Source organism: Tenrec ecaudatus, chromosome 16 (genome assembly GCF_050624435.1).
Source record: "Tenrec ecaudatus isolate mTenEca1 chromosome 16, mTenEca1.hap1, whole genome shotgun sequence".
NCBI lineage: Eukaryota > Metazoa > Chordata > Mammalia > Afrosoricida > Tenrecidae > Tenrec > Tenrec ecaudatus.
Window position 1 is genome coordinate 43141154 of NC_134545.1, and position 23805 is coordinate 43164958.

General features: G+C 39.9%; 1 pseudogene; it reads left to right on the forward strand.

Moving 5' to 3' along the window:
* Nucleotides 1-16664: 16664 nt before the first annotated feature.
* On the forward strand, nucleotides 16665-23572 carry LOC142428587 (double-stranded RNA-binding protein Staufen homolog 1 pseudogene; annotated as a pseudogene).
* Nucleotides 23573-23805: the final 233 nt, after the last annotated feature.

Sequence of the window (23805 nt, forward strand, 5' to 3'; positions counted from 1 at the left end):
AATGCCTCTTTCTGATATAAACACTCAACAAAAAAGGAATAGAATGGAAATTCCTCAACATAATAAAATCCATATACTAAAAACTAGCATCCAACATCAAGTTCAATAAGAGAAACTGAAAAGATTTCCCCAGACAACAGAAACCAGATAAGGATGGCTCCTAGTACCACTCTTATTTAACATTGTGCTGGAAATCTTAGCTCGTACTCTTAGACAACAAAAAGAAATCAAAGGAATAAAATTGAGCAAAGAGAAGTGAAACTCTTGTTATGTACAGATGATATGATTTTATATATAGAAAAATCTCAAAGACTCCACAGAAAGATTGTTAGAAACAATTGAGGGATTTGGTAAAGTACCAGCATATCAAATTAGCAAGCAAAATCAATTAAATTTCTGTGTACCAGCAAACAGGGCCTCAAGAAAACAACATCAGTTACACAAAATGTACACAAAACATGAAACAATTAGAAATAAGTATAACCAAATAAACAAAAGATCCATACAAAAAAACCTACAGAACACTATTTCAAGAAACCAAAAGATATTTGTAGAAATAGAGGAATACCCCAAGTTCATGGATAGGAAAACTTAATATTGTGAAAATATCAATACTTGCCAAAGCTATCTAAAATACAACACAATTCCAATCCAAACCCCAACTTCATTCTTTAAAGAAATGAAAAAGTAATTAGAAACTTCACATGGAGAGGGAACATATTTGGATCAGCAACCAAAACCAAACTTAACTGCCATTGCGTCAATTTTGACGCATGGCAGCCCTTTAGGAAGAGAGTAGAACTGCCCCTGTGGGATTCTGAGTTGGTAATTATTTATGAGCGCATAAATCTCACCTTTTCCCCCAAGGAGGTACTAGTGGTCTCTAATGGTTGACTTTGAAGTTAGCAGCCCAACTTGTAGCCCATCACACCACCAGGGCTCCTAAGGTAAGCAAAGGACTCCTTAAACAAAGAAAAAAGTAGGAGACTTTGCATTGGCCAACCTCAAAACCTAGTCAAAGAATGTGGGATGGATATAATGATAGAAACATAGACCACCGTCTCAGAATAGAAAACCAAGACATAAATGCACCCACCTACTCACAATTGATTTTCAACAGAGAGCCAAAGAGTTTTAAATGGGAAAGGGACTGCATCTTCAACATTAAATAGTGATGGCAAAATTGGATCTCCATCTGCAGAGGAATGAAACAGAACCTACATAATCCACTATGCACAGAAAATAATTAAAGATAGATCAGAGACCTAAATGTAAATCTCAGAGCTGTGAGGATCATCAATGAGAAAATTGGGATACAAGGCATGCACATATTGTCAAAATAAAGGAAACATACACAATAGATTATTGAAATGTACTAAAATAAGATACTTGTCTGCATGGAAAGACTTTAAAAGTGTTCTATATCTGTAGACATAATAGAGAAGCAAATAAAAAAACAATGAGATATCATTTTACACCAACAAAGATAGACTTTTAAAAAAAAAGAAAACCACAAATGCTAGAGAAGATGTGGTGAGATGGGAAAGTTTGTGCTTTAAAACATGTATAACCATTGTGGAAAGGGATGTGGCACTAACTAAAACCGTTGGGAATAGAAATACCATATCACTTAGTTATACCTCTGCTGTGTATGTACTCCAAAGAAGTAAGAGATCCAACATGAACATAAGGATGCTCTCCCGTGTGTAACATAGCACAGTTCACGATAGGGAGAAGCTGGATAGAGCTCAAATACCAATCGAGGGGAATGGATAAAAAAATCTCTGGTACATGCATACAGTGGAAGCTTACACATCCCCCAAACTGTCATGAAACCATGAAACACCTTGTGACATGGATGGACCTAGAAACCATTACGCGGAGGCAAGTCAATCAATTATTCAATCAGAAAAGGACAAATATTATGAGACTACTACTATAAGGATAAAAAGAATGTCAAAGACAGGCATTTCTTTTCAAGTCATGTAATCTTCTAATCCAGTCTCCCAAGCAACGAGGTGGTGTGCCTTCCCAATACCCACGATCCCGGGATCACCACCGTATTTGTGCATCTTCAGCATAGGAGGCCTCGATGTAGCAGGGTCAGCTTCTTATGTTGTGGGTAGCAGGAGATGGCCATCAATTCCAGTCCCTGCCATCTAACATTGTTCTATAGTCAATCTAAATCAACAGACACATCCACCAGGGTGCTCAGTTAACCTTAATGGAAATTCAAGTCCAAAGATGAAGATGGAAGGGGAGGGAGGGGTGGAATGGAAGGGGGTAAGTTTTGCTTTTCAAAGGTGGGTAAACCAGGGGGGCAAACTGTCATTGGCAAAAAACACTTAACATTACATATATAGACCACCTCACAGAGAGAGTGTACTCAGTACTGTGTTCCTAATTGGGCACTGTGGACCTAGTTTCCGTCCAGCCCCCGGTGACCCAACCTGCATGTGATGGGCAACTAGGACTTTAAACTCTGTTCTTTTGAGGTGCATAACATGCTTCATAGACCACACCAGAAGGGTCTGATTTGGAAATCCCACTAAGTAAATGGGTCTTTACCTTAAACTCACCAGTAGCAGATTTAAGGAACTGAACTACTTCCTTGGAGTATACTCCCCTGATAGGTCCTAATATTAAAGATTTGGAGGCCATTGTACTTTACTTTGGATCACTTGCCTTGAAGGTGTCCAATGAACGGCCTACCACATATTCTCTCTTCTCATGCTCTCTTTGCTTTTAGGTCTCATCTTAGTCTAGCAAGCATGGCTCTGCAATTGTGAATGAACATTATTGAGAGTTTTGGCCCATCTCTAATCCTCATTGGTTGTGTGCATAGTCCCCTGTCCCTTGAGTTTTTTATCTGTACAGGTCAACAATCTATGCATTTTGGTCTAAAAAGCTGTCCTATACATGTATACTTTCATTTTGTAAACAATATTTCAAACTATATAACATTGAATAACTTAAAGATACTCTCAATACAAGTAGGGAGCTGTGGTGGTGCAATGGTTTTGTGTTGGGCTGCGATGCACATGATCAGCAGTTCAAAACTACCATCAGCTCTGTGGAAGAAAGACTGAGCTTTTTACTTCCATAAAGTTATAATCTCAGAAACTCACAGGGGGTCACTAGGGGTCAGGATTGACTCTATCATAATGAGTTTAAAGTTTTTCTTTAATCGATATAATTATCATGATTTGTAATGTTCTGCAACAAAATGGTAACGATGTCTCTAAAGTGGACCAGAGACATATATAAACTGTAGATTACATGAATGGATTTTGAGCTTGCTCTCAATCATAGACCCAAATTAAGAGCAATTAATTTGTATGACGTGGCCCTCCTTTTATACTTCTCTCATGAAAAGATCACAAAAGATATGGGTACTACACAATTCGTGGTGAAGAAATCAGATGGTGCCTGGCTATCCAAAAGAATAAGTTCTGTGGTCTTAGAGGCTTGTCTTAAAATAAGCAGCCATCTAAATGAGGAGGCAGTCATCTAAAGAGGTCAAAGGTGGAAGAAGGACACCTGTGTGATACAAGGATTGTAAATAATAAAAACCAAGACTTGAGGAGGAATGGTATTAGAGCTTAAATAATGAGGACACAGTTGCACATGGCTATAGAGGACAGTGAAAGTTCATGTCCATTTGCAGGATCCCTAGATGGATTAGCCTCCAGTGAATCCTCTCTGACCATGAGCCAGAGATGTGAGCAACCTTGCTGGCAGATAGAGTGCACTGGAAAGTGAACTAATGCAGATGTAGTTAGGTGAAAACACACCTTATCATTTGTTCTTCCTTTGGCCCATTTAAAATTTATTATAGCTTCTATTATTTTCTGTTATGTTTTCAGCTGAGGTTTTTCTACCTTTCACTTTATTATTGTTAATAGGTGTTTTTCTTTTGTTTCTCTCTATATGAAATCCAGGATAGGTAAATCAATAAAGACAGTAACTGGATTAATAGTTTCTTGGGGTTATGGCAGCAGAAAATAAGGGTGTATGGGGGGGGGTTGCTAATAATGAGTCCAAGCAAGAAGAAAATGATCTAAAATTGATTGTTGTAATGATTGCCCAACTCTTTTCAATATGTTTTAACTATTGAACTGTATAATATGTGAATTATATATGGATAAGACTGTTAGCATTAAAAATAGTGACAGCATATTTTACTTCATTTTGTCCTAAAAATCCAAAATATTTTGCACTTAATGGTATGCCTTAATTTGCCAGATCCCAAGTGTTCATTGACCACCTGTTGCTAGTAGCTGCCCTATTTGACAGCATGGGACGCACTCCACCCATCACTTTCCACCTGTCTTAGGAGCCATGAAAAGAAACAGTTCAGAATCTTCCTTAATACCAAAGGGATACCTACATCATCTCCTCCAGAGACCACTGGCAGGTTTAGTGACATATCTTGCACATCAACAGAGCAGTAGCTTCCAATACGATGGCCCACCAATCACCAAACTTCCCTGGAGAATGAAGCTTAAAGGGAACATTTCTTATCATTGGCACACTTTTATAGGAAGCCCTTTGCTAGTCAAAAAATGTTAAGGCAAATTTAAAGGTATTTGAGAAAAGTCATTGAACACTAAAAGCATTTTGCAAAAAAAAAAAAACACAAAAAAACCAAACTTTTCACTGCTTAAATTTTGCTTCTTCTATGCTCCTTTTAGTCTTTGAAAACTCAAGCTTCAGGCTTCAAGGTATTTTCCTGTTGGATCTACAGGTTCCTCCCTTCCTACCACCATCAACAGCAAACCCTTACTTTTAATGCATCCCTTAAAATGCCACTGATTGTAAGATTTTCAGCATTGAAGCCACCGTGTAATGTCATTTCTCCCAACTCTTTGCTTCTTGTTTAATCATATTCCTCCTTCCACAGAGACGTGTTTAGGAGAACAGAACACGGAGGGGACGGAGTGAGCTTTCACTACAGTTTTTATTGTAATAAAACGCCATCAAGACATTTACTTTCTTTCCCTCTGTTTTCAACTTACATGAGATTCTTGTAAAAAGCATTTTTAAATGTGCCTAAAATAATCATTTCCATAGGGAAACGCAAAGCCAACAAAACAGCCCTTTGTTTCAACTAACATTTAACAGAGAGGAAATAGAAATACCTGGCATAGGGTCTCGGCGGAAGGAAATTGAGAAAGCCAACTTGTTTTTCACAAGGCTCGCACTTCACACGAGGGAGACTAGAACCCGCTGATAGATTTCAGTTCTGCCATGCCAGCTGCCATTACATCACTGACATCAACAGACAGCATCTCTCAAAGATCCCTCCCTATGGGGCACCCAGAGAAGAAGCCCAGTAGTTCTCTATTCCATGACAATTCTACTATCTGCCAGTGACATGAACTGAAGCCAACACTGGGTCAGTAGTCAGGAAGCTTCCATTTCTGTAAGTATTCAAGAATTGACTCTACTACCTTTTGGCTGGAGTGCTGGAAGTGAGCATTCACATGGGGTGAGCATTCTTGGAGAAGAGGCTTCTGGCTTAAAGCCTATTTCAAACATGAGACTCTTTGATAATAAGATTCAATAAGATTTAATTCTCTCACACATCAAGACATTTTCCAATTCACCTATGTACCTCACCAATAACTAAGAACTACTTCATCTACCTGAAAAATTGTTGTAAAGATTTAAAATCTAATACGAAGAGTGTCGAACATACAATCCGTATATGGCATATGAAAATTATTATATGTCATGATTTATTAAATTAGGTGATGCTATACAGTGACCTACAAGCACTGGGGAAAATATTGTTGACAATTCACCTCACAACTCCTTTACCAGAAGAGCCTGCCTGTCTCTTCTAGCTTCTCCTTTTCCACCACTAAGGTGTCCATGACATAACTCGCAGGACCCAAATATGTATTTTGGAGAACACATTTGGAAAGGAATCTCTCGAATAAACAGGGATGCACAGAAGGAAACAGATTTCCCCTTCTCGTGTCAGGCCTTGTTTCCACCTGTGTTCCATAGAAGTGCTGTGCTCATCCTGTGAGATGAAGAAACAACCTAAGTAACTAACCAACACGCTGGAAAGAATATGTATGGAAGGCGGTCCCTGATATTAACTATCTAATCAACACTGTAAATGTTTAATTCAAGTCTACTATTTTTAAAAAATAGTTCTACTGACATGTAATTCATACATACTGCAATTCAATAGTTCAGTCATATTAAGAGTTGTGAAGTAACCACCACAATCAATTTGAGAACATTTTCGCCTTTCTAATACTTGCTATTATCTCTCCACTTCCTCCCCACCTCTTCTGCCATGCCCCTAGGTAATTATTAATCCAGTTACTGTCTCTACAGATTTGCCTATGCTAGATTTTATATACAGAAAATGACACTTAAAAAAAGCCAACAATAGCAAAATAAAGCAGAGAAAATCCTCAATTGAAAAGAAAACAGAAAAACTGAAACAATTTTAAAATGGGTCAATAGGGAGATCAAATGAGGTGTTACATTTTAAACTATCTTGGACATTATTGATTCTATAATATCCTTTGTCTGATTGTAAGACTATTCACATCCCTGGACATCAGAGGGCATTTGCCTGAGGCTTAATCCGTGTGGGGACCCTGCAAATAGAGTTTTAGATTCCCTGTCATCCATAGCTTTCTGCAAACCAGGAGTTCAGAATTTAAGTTCTGATACGGTTCGCTCCTCTTGTCTTAGATTTTATTATTTATAATCCTTGGATCACAAAAGCTACTGTTCTTCTTCCATGTGGATTTAGTGGATGCCTCACTTAGATGGCTCCTTGTTTTAAGACAAGACTTTAAAACCTTAGACTATTCTTTTTGATAGCCTAATAGCTAAACACCATCTGATTTCTTCACCACACTTTGCTATAGCATCTGCATCTTCAGTGATCTCTTCAGGATGAGCAGAGCCATGTCACAGAATTGTTCTTAGATTAGTATTATAATGAAGTGTGAGCCACAAATCTATACATATGTCAAAGGTTTACATAAATCTCTGGTTCACTTTAAAGATAAAATTATCATTTTGTAATAGAGATCAGTCCTACTTTTATGTGACATAATAAAATGTCCCCTACTCCCTCCACCTTTTAAGCCACCTTATCTCAGGTTGATTCTGCCTAAAACTAGGCTCATATATTACTACAATCTTATGACTACTTACCTAGAATCATCATGCTATCCTCCATCATTCTATCATACACCTAATATTTGATTCATCACACCTTCTCTTCTCTCTGATACACAACACATTTAGTGTCTTTAAATATTTTATTACCATATATATTCGTGTATAAACCAAGTTTTTCGGCACATTTTTATGCAGTTTTTGTGGTAAAATCAGGTGCCTTGGCTGATGTCTGGGTGTGCTTACACTCGAGTGTATACACTAAATCAACTTGGAATATCTTTTTCTTTTTGTCTATTGTGTTCATCTGGGTAGACTAGAGAAACAAATCCATGGACACACATATGTGTATAAGAAAGAGATTTGTATGCAGGAGCAATTGAACATTGAGAAAACATCCAAGCCCAGTCCAGATTAAGTCCATAAATCTGATATTAACCCATATGTCTGATACCAGTCTATAAAGTCCTCTTCAGACTCACGAACCACATGCAATGATGCTGAATGTAGAAGATCACAGGCCAGTGGGTAGAAAATCCTTGGATCCAGTGGCATTGGAAACCTCTCAGCGCTGGCAGCGCTCTCTGTATCAGGGTGGGCCCATGTGCTTTGTCAGCTGCTATGTCTCCCATGGCATGAGCAGAGAGTCTCCTACCTCCAAGGAGGAAACACCAGATTTCCCAGAATCCTCAGGCTAAGGCCATGTACACATAGAGGCCTCATTGGCTATAATCTGATTGACAGGCTAGACTCTACCTCTACATTCTTAATCCTCAAATTGACAAATGATTATATAACTACCACATCTATTCCCCTTTTTCCTTTGTTCAGTACCAAATTAAAGTCCCAACTACTGTTTGATCACTGATAACACATAATATTTTATCCACAATCATTTTTATAGAGCTCATAGTTTATCAATAAATCATGGAATTGGAAGAAAACAAGGGTCACTTAGTCTAACCTGCTGGACAAAGAGAGAATTTTGTTAGGTAACATCCTATAATCAAGATGATCATCCTCCCTTGGACTACATAATTCCAGCAACTGATGGCTTGTCATTCTCACAATAGCAACTCAATGCATTATTAGTATATCTTTACAATAAAACAAAATGTGACTCCTTTGAGTCCCAAGGGCAATGAGTTTACTAGTTCTAGCCTCCTACTGCCCTGTAGAACAGGAAGACCTCGAAGAGAGAGAGGCACTGCCTTATTCATATCCATGAACCCAGCATTGATTACAGTGTTTGTCAAATTCTAGGCTTCGCCATGTGTTCTAAATAAGAGAAAGATTTGATTCCACAACCATTGATAACTGAGCCAGGCATAGGCCACGATGTAAATTTGATCTCATTTTCTCTTCCCCGTGTATGGAATTGGGAGTTACAGCTGCCTGTCAATCTCAGACAGTCATTTGAACTGAAGAAGCATAAGCTCAGGATCCATATTCTAGCTGGGTTTGCCGATGAACATATAACAACAGAGGAAGCTAACAGAGTAGAGGAAAGACAGAAAATGTGCTGATAGAGTTGAGGAGAGCTATGCACAACTTCCAAGGGTGGAAAAAAGAAGTCGTGCTACTAAGAACTTTCAAGATCCTGGTTCCTGTCCCCATCTCAAAGCCGGTTATTCAGCTTGTAGGATTTCACAATACAACCCTCGATCATATCTATTTATAGATAATCCCATTAAATATAAGGCAGTAACTATTATTTAAAATTAGAAGAGCCTTGACAATGATTTTTTAAACTAACTCAAATAGAATGTATGTTGTGTTTATGAAAATGATTTCTGAGGGGGGAAAACTGGCTGAAGGCAGAGGAATAGAATGGATAACTAACATATATTTAAATAAAGAAGCAAAATCATACCTCTTGTACCTACCCGCGACACCACCACTCTATTTAGGAAAACTGTTCCAGATGTCTGTCAGAATTTCTCTGTCAGTTCCACAGGTAGAAACTCCCACAAGAGTCTAACCTTCTCACAAGAGCAAGTCATTGCTTGAACTCACAGTAGGACACAATAGACACTATACCTAATAAGGGAACCCCTAATCTGAAAGACAACTTTGATCCTCATTTCCTTTTCACCTGCCTCGATTGCACTTCCTTTTTTATGGTTTAAGTCCAAGAACCTAGCCTTGAAGATCAAGAAACAAAAAATCTTTACAGTGTCACCATTCACAGCAGTATTCACAGCATATTTTACAGGAAACTAGAGAGCCCCAAATTTTCAAGGCCCAAAATAAATAACTCTGATGGTAGCATGATAAGCGACAAGAGGTATCTGAGACAGACTATGCTAATTGTTAACCAACCCTGATTATACCACATGCAAAATAATATGCTTCAAACCATAAAACTCTTTTTTAGTCTTGACTCATTCATTATTTATGGAATATTTACCAAAATGGAAGGGCTCAAATGCCAGTTTTGATCCTTACCAGGTGTATAGTCTTAGGTGGCAACTTAATGCCTTAGCATCTATAAAATAAAAATAATAGCAGTATTTTTTAAAATAAGGTTGTTTTGATGATTTAATTAAGATATATATATATCTTAGAAAAGTGCCTGACACTACTCATTAAGCATTAATTATTATATTAGTCAGGATAAGTTAGATTATGCTGCAAAACAAGCTCCAAATCTCAGTAGCTTAAAACAAGTGATTATTTATTACCTATTCTATATACCCAACATGCGTTGGATGGGGATGCAGGACTTTGTTCACTGCCCTCAAGGATCAAGGTCATAGTGGTCCCGACATCTTCTAGTGCCACTATCTCAATAAAATGCTGTAGGGTTTGCCACTGAAGAAAAGACCCTGGGAAATAAATTATTTTAATAATTTTACCTACAGTCATTATTTACTCACTGCTCACGTTGCAGTAAGTAAATTGAAAATTTCAAAGTATACTTAACTTCATGAAGGAAGGGAAGTGTAAATCTTCTATGTATAGAAAAGGAAGTAGGAATTTAAAATACAAGAACAGTAATAGCCTCTGCACAATCATAGTATTATTCTATACTAGGTCCTCCATAGATATCAGGGATTCAAATTTTCACAGTTAACACAACTTAGCATATATTTCAATAAGTCTACACTCTAGAGAAGAAGTCATGTGTCTGAATTATGGTGCTGATGAAGAATATTGAAAGTGCCATGGAATGTCAGAAAATAATCTGTTTGGGAAGAAGAACCACCACAATGCTTCTTAAAAGAGAGGATGGGGAGATTTCATCCAACATGAGGAGACACAAGTGTATGGAAGAGGCCATCATTCCTGATAAAGAAAAAGATTGGCAAAAAAGAGGAAGATCCCGGGATTGACACCATGGCTACAAGAATGGGGTCAGACATAGCAGCCATTCTGAGGATGGCGTGACACTGGGTATTATTTTATTCTATTGGACATAGGGTCCCTAAGAGTCAGAACTATCTCAGAGGCATCTAAAAATAACATGCTGTGATAGGTAGGTTTAATGTGCCAACTTGGCCAATAAGAACATGTGTGATTAATAAGGTCGCAGTTTGATTGGAGGGCAAAGAGGTAAATGGCTCAGCATGCCCACCTATCTCTCTCTCGCTCTCTGGTGATCAGACTAGCATGCAGTTGCCTTAGCTAGTTCTCTGCCTCAGCTTGTGAGCTACACTACATGTGGGACACCCAACCCATGGATCGTGCCACTAGAGCTTGAGGTTCCTTTGAGACCTGCTTTGCCATACTTCTGGTGTATACATGGCTTGAGCTTGGGACTGTCTGATCCTGTCAGCTGACTTACTGTTGTTGACCTGTCCTGCTGTTTACTGCCTGTGGCCCAACTGCCTGCATAGCTCTAAGGAAGACTCAGCTGTCTGCTTCCTTGACTTTGGACTTATGAGTTGAAGGACTTCCAGTATATTAACTGTTCCACTGAAGTGAGTTGAATTGAGCCCTCTGTACTGCTGTGTGGACTAATTAGCTGTTACATTCCTTCGTGCTGTATATATCCATATCTAGTTAGCTAGCTATAAAATCATAAGTGTCCTGGTTTTGTTTCTGTAAAGAACCCTGTGTAACACACATACTTGTGTAACACACCCATTGGTTGATATTAGACATTTATCTTTCTCTCTGCATCTGCGTTTGGAGGCTAAATCTACTTACTATAAAAACTTCCAGGTGTTTCAGCTCAGAGACTCAGTCAAACCAGTTGCTTGGTAGCAGAGAGAAAAAAAACTCACCTGGACAATGGTTTAAACTGACTTGTTATTTGCTAATATAGAAATTTTCAATAATAGACTGCCTCTTCTTGTAAAGCCAATAGACACAAGTTTTTGTGACCTACATCTCTGCTATTTGGGAAGATATTAATGTAAACAGAAAAGCTGTGTTAAGATGTACTTAAGAGCTTCAATAATGTACAATGTTTTCCATAAAACTATGGTAGAAAAGAGTCAACTAAAACATAAAAATGTAAAGCCTTATTACCCACATTTCATTCTGCAACATCCTACCTCTCGTTTCGACATGCAACTTAAGTGTGCTAATTGGAAAGATGACAACTGTTTGGCTTTTATCATTAGGTTCAATACCAAGATGGGGAATTATTTTCAAAATTCAAAGCATTTTGATCTAGTTGTGTCAACCAACTGTCTATACTTGGTGGGTATTCTGTCTTAAGAAAAGACACGAACATTTTAGGCAGTGGGATCTAGGCTGGGAAAGTGAAGCATTCCTGAGCAGTGAGTACAGAAAATAAATTTCTAAGACAAACAGCCAAACAAAAGTCTAATAACAACAAGGCTGCCAAATTATCTTCCTCCTTTATGACAGCACACTAAACATGCTGCAAAAATGTATTGTTTAAGAATCTTTAACTGATAAATCCCAGAGAGGAAAACTGGGTCAGAATAAGTTTTTAGTGTTAGGTGTCACGGAGTCAGTTCTGACCCATAGTGAACTGTGTACAGCAGAAAAAAACACTGCCTGGTCCCGCACCATCTGTCCCATGGTTCCTGGGCCTGAGCACGTTGTTGTAGCCACCGTGTCACTCCAGCTTATGAAAGGCCTTCCACGTTCCCATGGCCTCTACCCTTTACCAAGCACGCTGTCCATCCCAGAGACTGGTCTCTCCTGACAACATGTCCAAAGTACATGAAACAAAGCCCTGCCACCCTTGCCTCTAAGTTGCACTCTGGCCATACTTCTAAGACTGATCTGTTTATCCTCTCCAGAGTCGAAGGTGTTTTCAATATTCTTCTCCAACACCACAATCCAAATGCATCAATTCTTCTTCACTCTTCCTCATGCAATGTCCAATTTCACATGTGTATCAGGCAATTGAAGATACCATGCCTTGGGTCAGGTGCGCCTTAGTGCTCAAAGTAACAGCCATGCTTTTCCATCTTCTAAAGCGGTCTTGGGAAGCAGATTTACCTAGTGCAATCTGTCTTTCAATAGCTTGACTCCGGCTTCCATGAACACTGATTGTGGATTCAAACAAGGTGAAATCCTTAACAACTTCAATGTTTTCTCCTTTTATCATGATACTGCCTATTGGTCTAGTTGCGAGGATTTGGGTATTCTTTACATTAAGTCATATGGCTGCGTCTTTAATCTTTATCAGCAGTCACTTCAATTCCTAAACAATCAAGGTTGTGTCATCTGCATATTGTAGGTTGTTAACGACCTTCTTCCAATCCTGATGCCACAGTCTTCTTCCTATAATCCATCTTCTCTGATGATCTGCTCAGCACACCGATTGAATAAGTACGGTGAGAGGATACAATCCTGATGCACACCTTTCCTGAGTTTAAACCATGCAGCATTCCCTTGCTCTGTTTGTACAATCACCTACTTATCCATGTACAAGTTCTTCAGGAACACAATGAAGTCTTCTGACATCCCATTCACCTCCAGGTTATCCATGGCAACAATGGTGGCCTTGGTAGACATTAGTCCTACCTGGAAAACAAGCAGGAAGCTTTCCTAGTTTACACTCGAATGTGATAAAAAACTGGGTGTAGAATAACCAATGTGTGGTCTGATAATTGATTCATGGCTCTGTGGAATTCTTGAGAAAACAAGATTAATCTGTGTGTCCATGAGTCACTTCAAGGTTCAGGACTAGAAACCCCGAAAAATCCTTGCACAAGTGGTTCAAAATGGCTCACACTTGTGAACTTAATCCTAAGGAAATAGATAGAATATGACATTGAAAACAAAAATTCAAATTCAAGAATTCTAGTGCTTCCCAATAGTCAGATAGCTGGCAACTTGGGGATCTGAACTTGCATGCCAAACACTTTGATTTTCACAATTATAAAACCTCAGCATTTCAACCAAGCAGAGTTTTCCTTAAGATAATATGAAGAGTTCATATGGATCTTCCCTTCAATACAATTCACTGAAGAAATGATCAAGGGAAGGAAGCAACAAGCCAAACTGTCTTGTTTTCCAGTTAAAAGACTTTCAACGTGGAATTTGTATGGAGGTGAGTTTGAACACCTAAAATTATGTACAAATGTGTGTCTGCAAAACATGAAACGCAACATAATCTAAGTGAATATTTTCTTGAATAAGATACTATTCCTAGCATTGGTTTCGTAAGGGAATGGATAGAGTGAAGAGTCTCAGTTCTGGATTCAGCCATGAAATCTCAGACTCTCCAGCTAAAACAAAACATCAAACCAGTTGCCATCAACTTGATTCCAGCTGTAGGCAACCCTATGTGTTTCAGTGTATATTATGCTCCAGAAGGTTCCCAATGGCTGCAACCTTTTGGAAGTGGATTTTCCAGCCACAGGTGTCTCTGGGTAGAGTTGAGCCACCGACTCTATTTAGTGGCATGGCCGTTTGCACCACTCAAGATTCACCTCTACAGATAAAAATACCAAATCTTCATTGTTTTTAATCACTGCTAAAATCTACCCTACATAACAGGATAGAACTACTTCCATAGGTTTCCAAGACTGTAATTTTTTGTGGGAGTAGAAAGTCTCAGCTTTCTCACAAGGAGTGGCTGGTGGTTTGGAGCTGCTGACCTTGTAGTTGGCAGCTCAATTGGTAACGACTAGAATTCTTTGAAGAGAAGCAAAGAGGAGAGCAGAGCTTGCTCCACTCCCCCAGACTCTGTACAGTATATAGAAGTGACTTTCACGTTACTGAAATTAGTTAGGACCATTTTTTCTTAATAATTTTATTGGGGGACTCTTACAAATCTTATAATAGTCCATCATTCAATTGTATGAAGCACACTTGTACATACATTGCCATCAACATTTCCAAAACATTTTCCTACCACTTGAGCCCTGGGTATCAGCTTCTCTGATACCCCACACTCTTGCCCTCATGAATTCTCAATTACTTATGTAGTATTGTTATCTCGTGTCTCACACTGCACCAACTCCTGTTTCCCTTCGCCCACACTTCTGTACCATGTGTGGCTGATCCACGGACAATACTGCAAGAAACTCTAGTCTGGTGTTCCATGATCCCCATGGATCATGCACTGCAGGCAACTATAAGCAGATCCCCTTCTGTAGAAAATTTCATGGAAGCATTGACCTCTCTCGAACTCCCCGTGGGGCTATCAGTGGTGTTATTCATGTCTTCCCATCCTGCTGGACATCTCATCTCCTTGAATCAGCTGAAGGCTTCTCGGCACCTGGTCTAATCTTGCTCTGTCAACATGAGCCATGTGGCCAGAGTGCCGATAATATTACTTGTCTAATGGTGCTCTGCTGAAGCCTGACCTTTTTCTAGAAGTCACGGTGACTGTGACTCTTTGCTAGGAAACTCTAGATTTTATGAGATCACTAACATTACCACATCCATGCACATGTTCACCCCAATAATTTCTTGTCCTACTGAACTCACAGAGCCAAAGGGATGGAATTAGGATTCCCTGATTACCTCATTCTACCACTTGCAGATAATTTTGTAGAACTGTGGTCACTAGCATGTCTTAGGCAAGGTGCTAAGAAGCCATTAGGTTGTCAATGAGACTAGGTCAGACAAAATCTAAAGGAAGGTGATTTAAGGGGACTAGATCATGGAAAGCGCAATATAAGGCAAGAGGCAAGAGCATTCTAAGAACAATTGGTTTTTATGACATGGGCCTACTCAATACGTGTCCTCATATACAGATCACTGACGGCATGGGTACGGTAGCCAAGTGTGGTGAAGAAACCAGATGGTACCAAGCTGTCAGAAAGAATAATGTCTGGGGTCTTAAAGACTTGTCTTAAAATAAGCAGGCACATAAGTGAGGCATGTCAGTCAACATGGAATAAGAACATCAGCCCGTGTGATCCAAGGATTGTAAATAACAACAATCTAAGACTACAGGAGGGAATAGTATCAGAGTTTACATTCTGAACACCTGATTTGCAGAAATCTATGTAGGACAGTGCAAGCCCAGAGAGCATGTGCAGGGACCTCCATGGATTAAGCCTCAGGTGAATTCCCTTGAACCAAAGTTCAGGGATGGCAATAGCCTTCAAATTAGAGAGCATTATAAAGTCAATGTGTAATTAGGTTAAAATGTAAAACCTTATCATTTGATGTCCCTATGACCCATTTTGAAGTGTGTATTTTAATATTTGCTGATTTTCCCCCAAACCATTTTATTAGGAGCTAATCCAGACATCATATCATTCCATAGTTCAATCACACCCAACAGGATAGTACAATTGCTATCACTGTTTCAAAATATGATTTTCCTTCTTGAGCTCCTCGATATCACTTCCCCTTTCCCTCCCCACCCACGTTCCTCCACTGCACTCTTCAAGAACCCTTCTTCTAATTATTGTCTCTAGAGATTCATCAATCCTGGGTTTCATATACTGAAAAACAAAACAAAAAACCCACACAACTAAGGTTCAAGAAAGCTACCCACGGTGACAAAATTCATCAAAAATAAACCTCAATATGAAAAATACACAGAAGAGATTTAAGACCAGATCAAGTCAGAAGTGTATCAGAAGGAAGAGCAAGTAACAAGGTTTTAACCGTTCAACTCGGGTTTATTATTTTATTTTTAAGATAATTTTATTAGGGCTCCCACATCTCCTACAAAAACCCATACATCAGTTATATGAAGCGTATTTGTACATATGAGGTTTATCATTTTAATTTACTTTGGTCATCTCTCCGTTACTGTTTGGTAACCAGTTTACTGCCATCCCTCAATTATGGTTAGAGGGAAATCACCGGAGGCTGATTTCATAAGTGGAGCTCACTAATCTATCTTGAGTGTCCACTGGCAGCCACAGCCCTCTGCAAACCAGAGTCTCACAATTGAAATTCGGATAGCTATTCCTTCCTTCAGTTATGGATTATATCATTTACCATCGTTGGGTCACAGATAGTGATGTGCTTCTTCCATGTGGACTTAGCTAACATCCTGTTTTGCCATTGCTGTTGGTTTTGTTGTTGTTTGCGTCCTATTGGTGTTTTGTATTATTTTTCTGTATATGAAGTCCAGGATACATAAGTCAATTGAGACAGTAATTGGACTAATGATTGCCAAGGGCATAGCAGCGGAGTTTGGAGGAGAAGGTGAGCAAACGACAATGAACACGAGGAAAAAGCATTCTCAAATTGATTGTAATGATGATTACACAACTCTTCCTAATCTGATTGAATGATTACGTCATATGACATGTGAAGTATTATCCCAATAAAACGTTTTTAGAAGGTAAGAGGCCAACTGAAGAATAGATGATCAACTGCTCATAAACAAGTTCAAACTGAAGCTAAAGAAAATTAAAGAAAGCTCTCTACAAGAGACAAAGTATAATTTTGAGACCTCCTACCTGAATTTAGAGGTCATCTAAAGAAAATATTGGATGTATTAAACATTAATGACTCAAGAGCACATGAGTTGTGGGCTGACATCAAGACATCATAAATTCCCTAATTTACTTGACCACTGTTCCCTTTACAGAAAATAAATTACTCAGCATCCCCTGGCATTTGAAACTTTTGTACTATAGCCATAATCTAGGAAAAAGTATAGATATATGATTATGCAGATGTATCTTGCCTGAAAGCATACAATACCAGAAAAATGATTTCCTGTGTTTTATTGCAAGGCATTCAATGGTGTGAATCACAACAAACTACAGCATTATGAAGAGTGGGAATTCCGGAACATTTCATAGTCTCCCGTGGAGCCTGTACGTAGATTCAGGAACAGTTGGTCAAACAGAACAAGAGGTTACTGCGTATTTTAAAGCTGGGGAGGGTGTGCTCCGGGGTTGTATCCTTTCACCATACTTATTCAATCGAGATGATGAGCAAATGACTGAGAAGCTAGACTACATGAAGAAGAAAACAGCATCCTTGGAGAAAGACTCGTGAACACCTTGCAATATGCAGACGAAAGGACCTTGATTGTTAAAAGAGAGGCCTTAAAGCCCTTACTGATGAAGGTCAAACACTGCAGCCTACAGTATAAATTGAACCGAAACATCCAGAAAACAACATCCATCCTCGCAACTAGACCAACGCAACATCATGGCACACAAAGAAAATATTGAAATTGGGACCGGTTTCATATTACTTGTATCCACAATCTATGCCCACAGAAGTAGCAGTCATTGAATCAATTGGCTTATTGCATTGGGCAAATATACTGCAAACAACTTCTTTAAATTAAAATTAAAGATGTCATTTGAGAAATAAGGTGAATCTAATCAAAGCACCGATATTTCAATCCCTCGTGTGCATGTGAAAACTGGACAGTGAATAAGGACAACCAAGGAGCGTATGTCTTTAAATCATTTAGGCATAGACTACTGAATATACCATGGAGTGTCAAGAGAATAAACAACTCCAGCTTCAAAAACTACAGCCGGAATTCTCCTTAAAAATGAAGAGACTTTAACATACATTTTTACATCATACTAGGGACTGGAGAAAGACATCATGCTTGGTAAAGAGTCAGCAAAAAAAAAAAGGAAAATCCTCAAAGCTATCGATTGACACAACCGCTACAGCCAGGGGCTCAAGTGCAGTGACAACGAGGAGGCTAGTTGGGACCAGACATCTGTTTGTTCTGCTGTGTACAAGGTTTCGATAGCTTGGAATCAACCTGACAGCACTTAACAGCAACGATTACCTAATTATGACTGAATGATAATGAAAAGATATTAGGGGAGAAGTGGGAGGAACAAACACAGAGATCAAAAGTCCCTAGATTTCAAAGCCTCATGATCACCTCTCGAGACAACGAGGAAATGTATATGAATAATGGAAACAAATGAAGTATAGACTTAAAGTCTTTGTCAATAATGATTGGCTGAATTCCCACTTCACCATTTAGCCATAAATCCATACTGACTACAGATTATATTACAGATCATCAATATATGTTTATATCACAATACATGTTTATGTCATAACATTCAGAGTGGCCCCAGGAAATCATTAACTGGCAAAGACAGTTTGCAGTTTGAAAGTATTACTGAAATGCTCCCCTCTGCTTTTCTTATTCATTGTAGAAAGAACAGAAACAAACAGATATATATATATATTAACATACAACCATAAATATCTACCACCCTACCCAAAGATATGCACATGTACTAATTTATATCAGCCTACTAACTTTTTGTTCCATGCTATTTTGATGGGCTTGACAGTTTTTGGAAGAGTTTATAACTGCAGTAGTGTTGAGTTTATTTAAAGAGAATATTAAATCACATCCCTTGTCATTGGCATAAAATCTCCTATAGCATCAACAAAATGAAGCAGTTTTTATTGATTCCCTGGTACAAATGCTGTATGAAGCAGACTGATGCTGTCCTGCCACCACACACACACACACACACACACACACACACACACACACTCACAAATATCACAATTAAAGCCCCATGGAAACTATTAGTCACTGTAAAGGTCATAATCAACTTTTAATGGCATCCCAAAGGGGAACAATATGCTTCATTCCAACATCGAGAACAAAGAGAGTAAGATGCAGTAGTTGCAGGGTGTGCATAGCAGAAGGTACCAAGAAGTCTTAGATAAATCCTTGTTGTATCAAAAGGCCACCCTAATAAAGAATAATTCACACCAATCAATTCACTGTTCACATACGCTAAGTGAATGTCAAGGGAAACAGCTGACGAGAAGTGCGTGCTTCTAACCCAACGGGCTCAGCTTTGCTGAATGAGCCCGTCCACCAGTGGCTCTGCTACGTAGGGGACAGTTCCACTCTTACTCAGCCAAAAGAGGGCCACTGGGAGATAGAAACCAACACATAAATATTCATTTCTGCAGGTCTTCAGCTCCCTTGCCTTAAAAGACATAATAATAAGGCCTAGCTTGCGATCTAGCTTACTTAATTCCTCAAATTTGTAAAAGAATACAGATTTATTTTTATATGATCATTTGAATTGTTGGGGTAACATCTCTCTAGATCTCAGTTTCTTAGCCCAAAAATGAGAAGAGGTTTGTGTTGAAGAAGATTCTGAATTAGCATTCAAGGTCAGAAAGAAACTATGTCCTGGTGCTTTTCTCATGTATTTAATATGATAACACCGAGCGATCTATTAGCTCTAAAAGATCCAGATTCTATAAAATCCACTCCAGGAACACCATAGAGGGGGGCTATGGAATCATCAGTAGATTTGTTCAAGAGCAGTAGCTATGTCTTCAAGCACAGAACTCTAGAAGCCACCCTGATGATTCAGGCATGGTTAGGGCTGGAGGGGAGGGTGCTTCTCAGGACATAAGAGGAAACTGCCAGGAAAACAAGCAGGGTCAACCATTGGGGCCTCTTCCAAAATTTTCGTATTCACAAAGAATTATTCTGCTATTTTAACTAAGAATAATTGTACTTAAATGTAATGGATAAGAAATCATAAAGAACCTGCTCAGCACAAAGTGCTGTGCCTACTGGTGAGAAAGGAACCCTCTCGCAAAGCTATGTGGACGGTGGTTGAGAGCTCAAACCATGGACATTCACCGCCGAGCTCGAAAAGCAGGGTCCTCCACTTGGTAGCTGTGTGACCTCCTGCAAGTAAATTCATGTCACAACAGTCTCATCCACAAAAGATGACAAGGGGACACCCCCAAAATTCCAGAATTTCATTTCAAAGCTAGGTATTTAAAAAAATTTTAATACAAAACAACCTGATCTTTTCCAAAGTACTTTCCATTACATGTAATACATTTGTCAAATCGGTGATTCCATTCCTGGAAACGTATTTCAAACTCATCTATATGGATGGCTGACAGCACCTCCCTCATTTTTTTCTTCAACTCTTCTACGTCGTCAAGTCACTGTACTCTCGTGTCCTTCTTCATTTGTGGAATAGAAAAAAGAAGAAGTCACATGAAGCAAGGGCAGGTGAATAAGGTGCATGGGTCAAAAGAGGCGTGCTCTTCTATGCCCCAAACTGACTCACTGAGATGGATGTGTGAGCAGGTATATTGTCAGGGTGGCAAAACCAGTCCCCAGTCTGCCACAAATCAAGCCTTTTGTGTTACACACCATTACATAATTTTTTCAGAACCTCATAAAAAGAAAGCTGAATTAACAGTCTGTCCTGGTGGAATAAACTCCAAATTCACTACCAGTTGATGTTTTCATCTGCTCAGGAAGTAGACGGATGTCCAGAATGAGGTTTGTCATCAATTGACATTTCACCTTCTTTGAAATGAGAAAACCACTTGTACACTTGTGTTTTTTCCTTTAGCACTGTCCCTCTATGCTGTTTTCAATATCACAACAGTTTCTGTGGCATTTTCCCCAAGCAAGAAACAAAATTTCATAGCCTCATGCTGTTCGCTTAATTTGGCCATAACAAAATGAGGTTTGAGTAAAACTGTTGGTATCTTTTTTGAAGTTTGAATTTATTAAATAATTTTATTGAGGGCTCATACAACTCTTATCACAATCCATACACCCATCCCTTGTGTCGAGAATATTTGTACATTTGTTGTCATCACCATTCTCAAAACATTTGCTTTCTACTTGAGCCCTTGGTGTTAACTCCTCATTTTCCTTCTTCCTTCCCACTTTCCCCTCCCTCATGAACCCTTGATAATTTATAAATTATTATTTGTCATATCTTACACTTTCTCCCTTCATCCACTTTTCTGTTGTCCATACCACAGGGAGAAGGTTATATATAGATCTCTGTAATTGGTTCCCCCTTTTCACCCCACCCTCCCTCCACCCTCCTGGTATCGCCACTCTCATCACTGGTCCTGAGGGAATCATCTGTCCTGGATTCCCTGTGTTTCCAGTTCCTATCTGTACCAGTGTATATTCTCTGATCTAGCCACGTTTGTAAAGTAGAATTAGGATCATGATAGTGGGCAGGGAACTAGAGGAAAGTTGTATGTTTCCCCGTTGCTACACTGCACCCTCACTGGCTCATCTCCTCCCCACGACCTTTCCGTAAGGGGGTGTCAAGTTGCCTACAGATTGGGCCCCCACTCCACAGTTCCCCTCATTCATAATGATATGACTTTTTTGTGTTTGATGCCTGATACCTGATCCCTTCGACACCTTGTGATCACACAGGCTGGTGTGCTTCTTCCATGTGGGCTTTGTTGCTTCTCAGCTAGATGGCTGCTTGTTTACTTTCAAGCCTTTAAGACCCCAGATGCTATATTTTTTTGACCGCCAGCATCATCCGCTTTCTTCACCACATTGTTTATGCACCCATTTGTCTTCAGTGATCATATCAGGAAGGTGAGCACACAATGATATGATTTTTTGTTCTTTGATAGCTGATACCTGATCCCTTGGACACCTCATGATCATGCAGACTGGTATGCTTCTCCCGTGTGGGCTTTGTTGCTTCTCAGCTAGAGGGCTGCCTGTTTGCCTTTAAGTTTTTAAGACCCTAAACACTATATCTTTTGATAGCCGGGCACCATCAGCTTTCTTCAACACATTTGCTTATGCACCCATTTTGTCTTCAGCAATTGTGTCGGGAAGTTGAGCATTGTGGAATGCCACTTTAATAGAACAAAGTATTCTTGTGTTGAGGGAGTACTTCAGTGGAGGCCCAGTGCCCATCTGCTTCAGTTACTTTCTATTGATCCCTTGGTATCAGTACCTCTTTCTGCCCCCTCCCCCTCCCTTGTGACCCCTTGATAGATTATAAAGTATTATTATTTTCATATCTCATCCTGACCACTATCTCCCTTTCCCCATGTTTCCATTCTTCTTTCCCCTGGAGGGTGTGTGTGATTGTGTATCGATCACTGTAATTGGTTCCCCTTTCTTCCCCTCGCCCCCCCCCCCACATTCACCTTTCCCATCTGGTATGTCTCTTCTCATTCCTGCTCCTGTGGTGCAAGTGCCATGAGCTCTTATCTCTTATTTACAGTTGTGTACATGCTCCAGTCTAATCCGAAGTGAAATTGCCTGTGAATGTTGAGGTCGCCCGGGAGAGTGGCCTGCCCACATGAAGAATTTTGTGACAAAGGTGTCAGTGGAGGAGTTTATAGGGGCAAGGGAAGGGAAGAGCCAGAAGATGTCAGAGAAAAATGCTGCTATTGCTATTCTTGAGGAGCTGAAGAAGCTGCTTCCTCTCCCTATCTTTGAGCGGCTGAAACCTAGAATCCAAAAGACAACAAACTGTGTGCAGGCCCAGAGTATGTCCAGGGCATGAATCCAATCAGCGGAGAAGGAGAAGGAGCCTGAGGACTTGCTGCTCACCTGCCTGCCACCCCGCAGGGAGTTTGTGATGCAGGTGAAGGTCAGGGAGCAGGCACCAAGAAGGTGGCCAAACGCAACACAGCCAAGAACAAGCTGGAGAACCTGGGCTTCAAAGCCCCCAGGCTCAGCCCACCAAACCCGTCCGCAGATCAGAGAAGACACTGATAAAGAGACCAGGGATGGAAGAAAAGTAACCTGTTTTGAGTCTGGTTCTGCAGATGAAAACAGAACTAGTCATAAGGAAGACAAGTTTAGTAGGATGCCTTACCTCAGTCACCAGCAGCTGCCTGCTGGCATTCTTCCCATGGTGCCTGAGGTTTCCCAGATTGTCAGTCAAGGACATCACACCAAAGATCATGCTCAGGCAGCTACTAATCCTGCCAAGGCCACGGTGACTGCCTTGATAGTGTACGGGTTGTTGTCTAGGGGCACCTCACCAACAGCCGAGACAATTTTAAAGAAAACCATCTCTTTGGGCCACGTACCCCATGCCATGGACCGCTCACGAAACCCTCAGGCAGCTGCAATGCCTTTCCAGGGTCCAAGGATTCCAGGTTGAATCCAGACTTCCCCCAAAACAACAAGAATGAGTTTGTATCTCGAACTGATTGCTCCTCTCCGATGCCCCCGGTCAGCCACAGTCAGCAAAGTCCTGCCATGACATGGTGGCAATGAACCTGCTGACTGAAGGTGCTGTCTGAGTTGGACCCACAAAGTACAGAGATGCCAAGGGCAAAATGAGCCGTTGTCCGTGTGAAGGCACCACCTCACAGGGAAAGACGAGTCTGTCTCAGGTTGTCATCTGGGCCTGGTGCTGAGCAAGCTCAGCCTCGCTTTCCGCCCCTTGCTTTTCTCTGAAAGATGGCCAACCTCTGGACAGAAAGAACTGCCTTTCCATAAATTTCACACGTTGAATAGGTATTACAGTCCCAATGTGCTAGAAATCCAAATTTCCTTAGAATGTACACAGACGG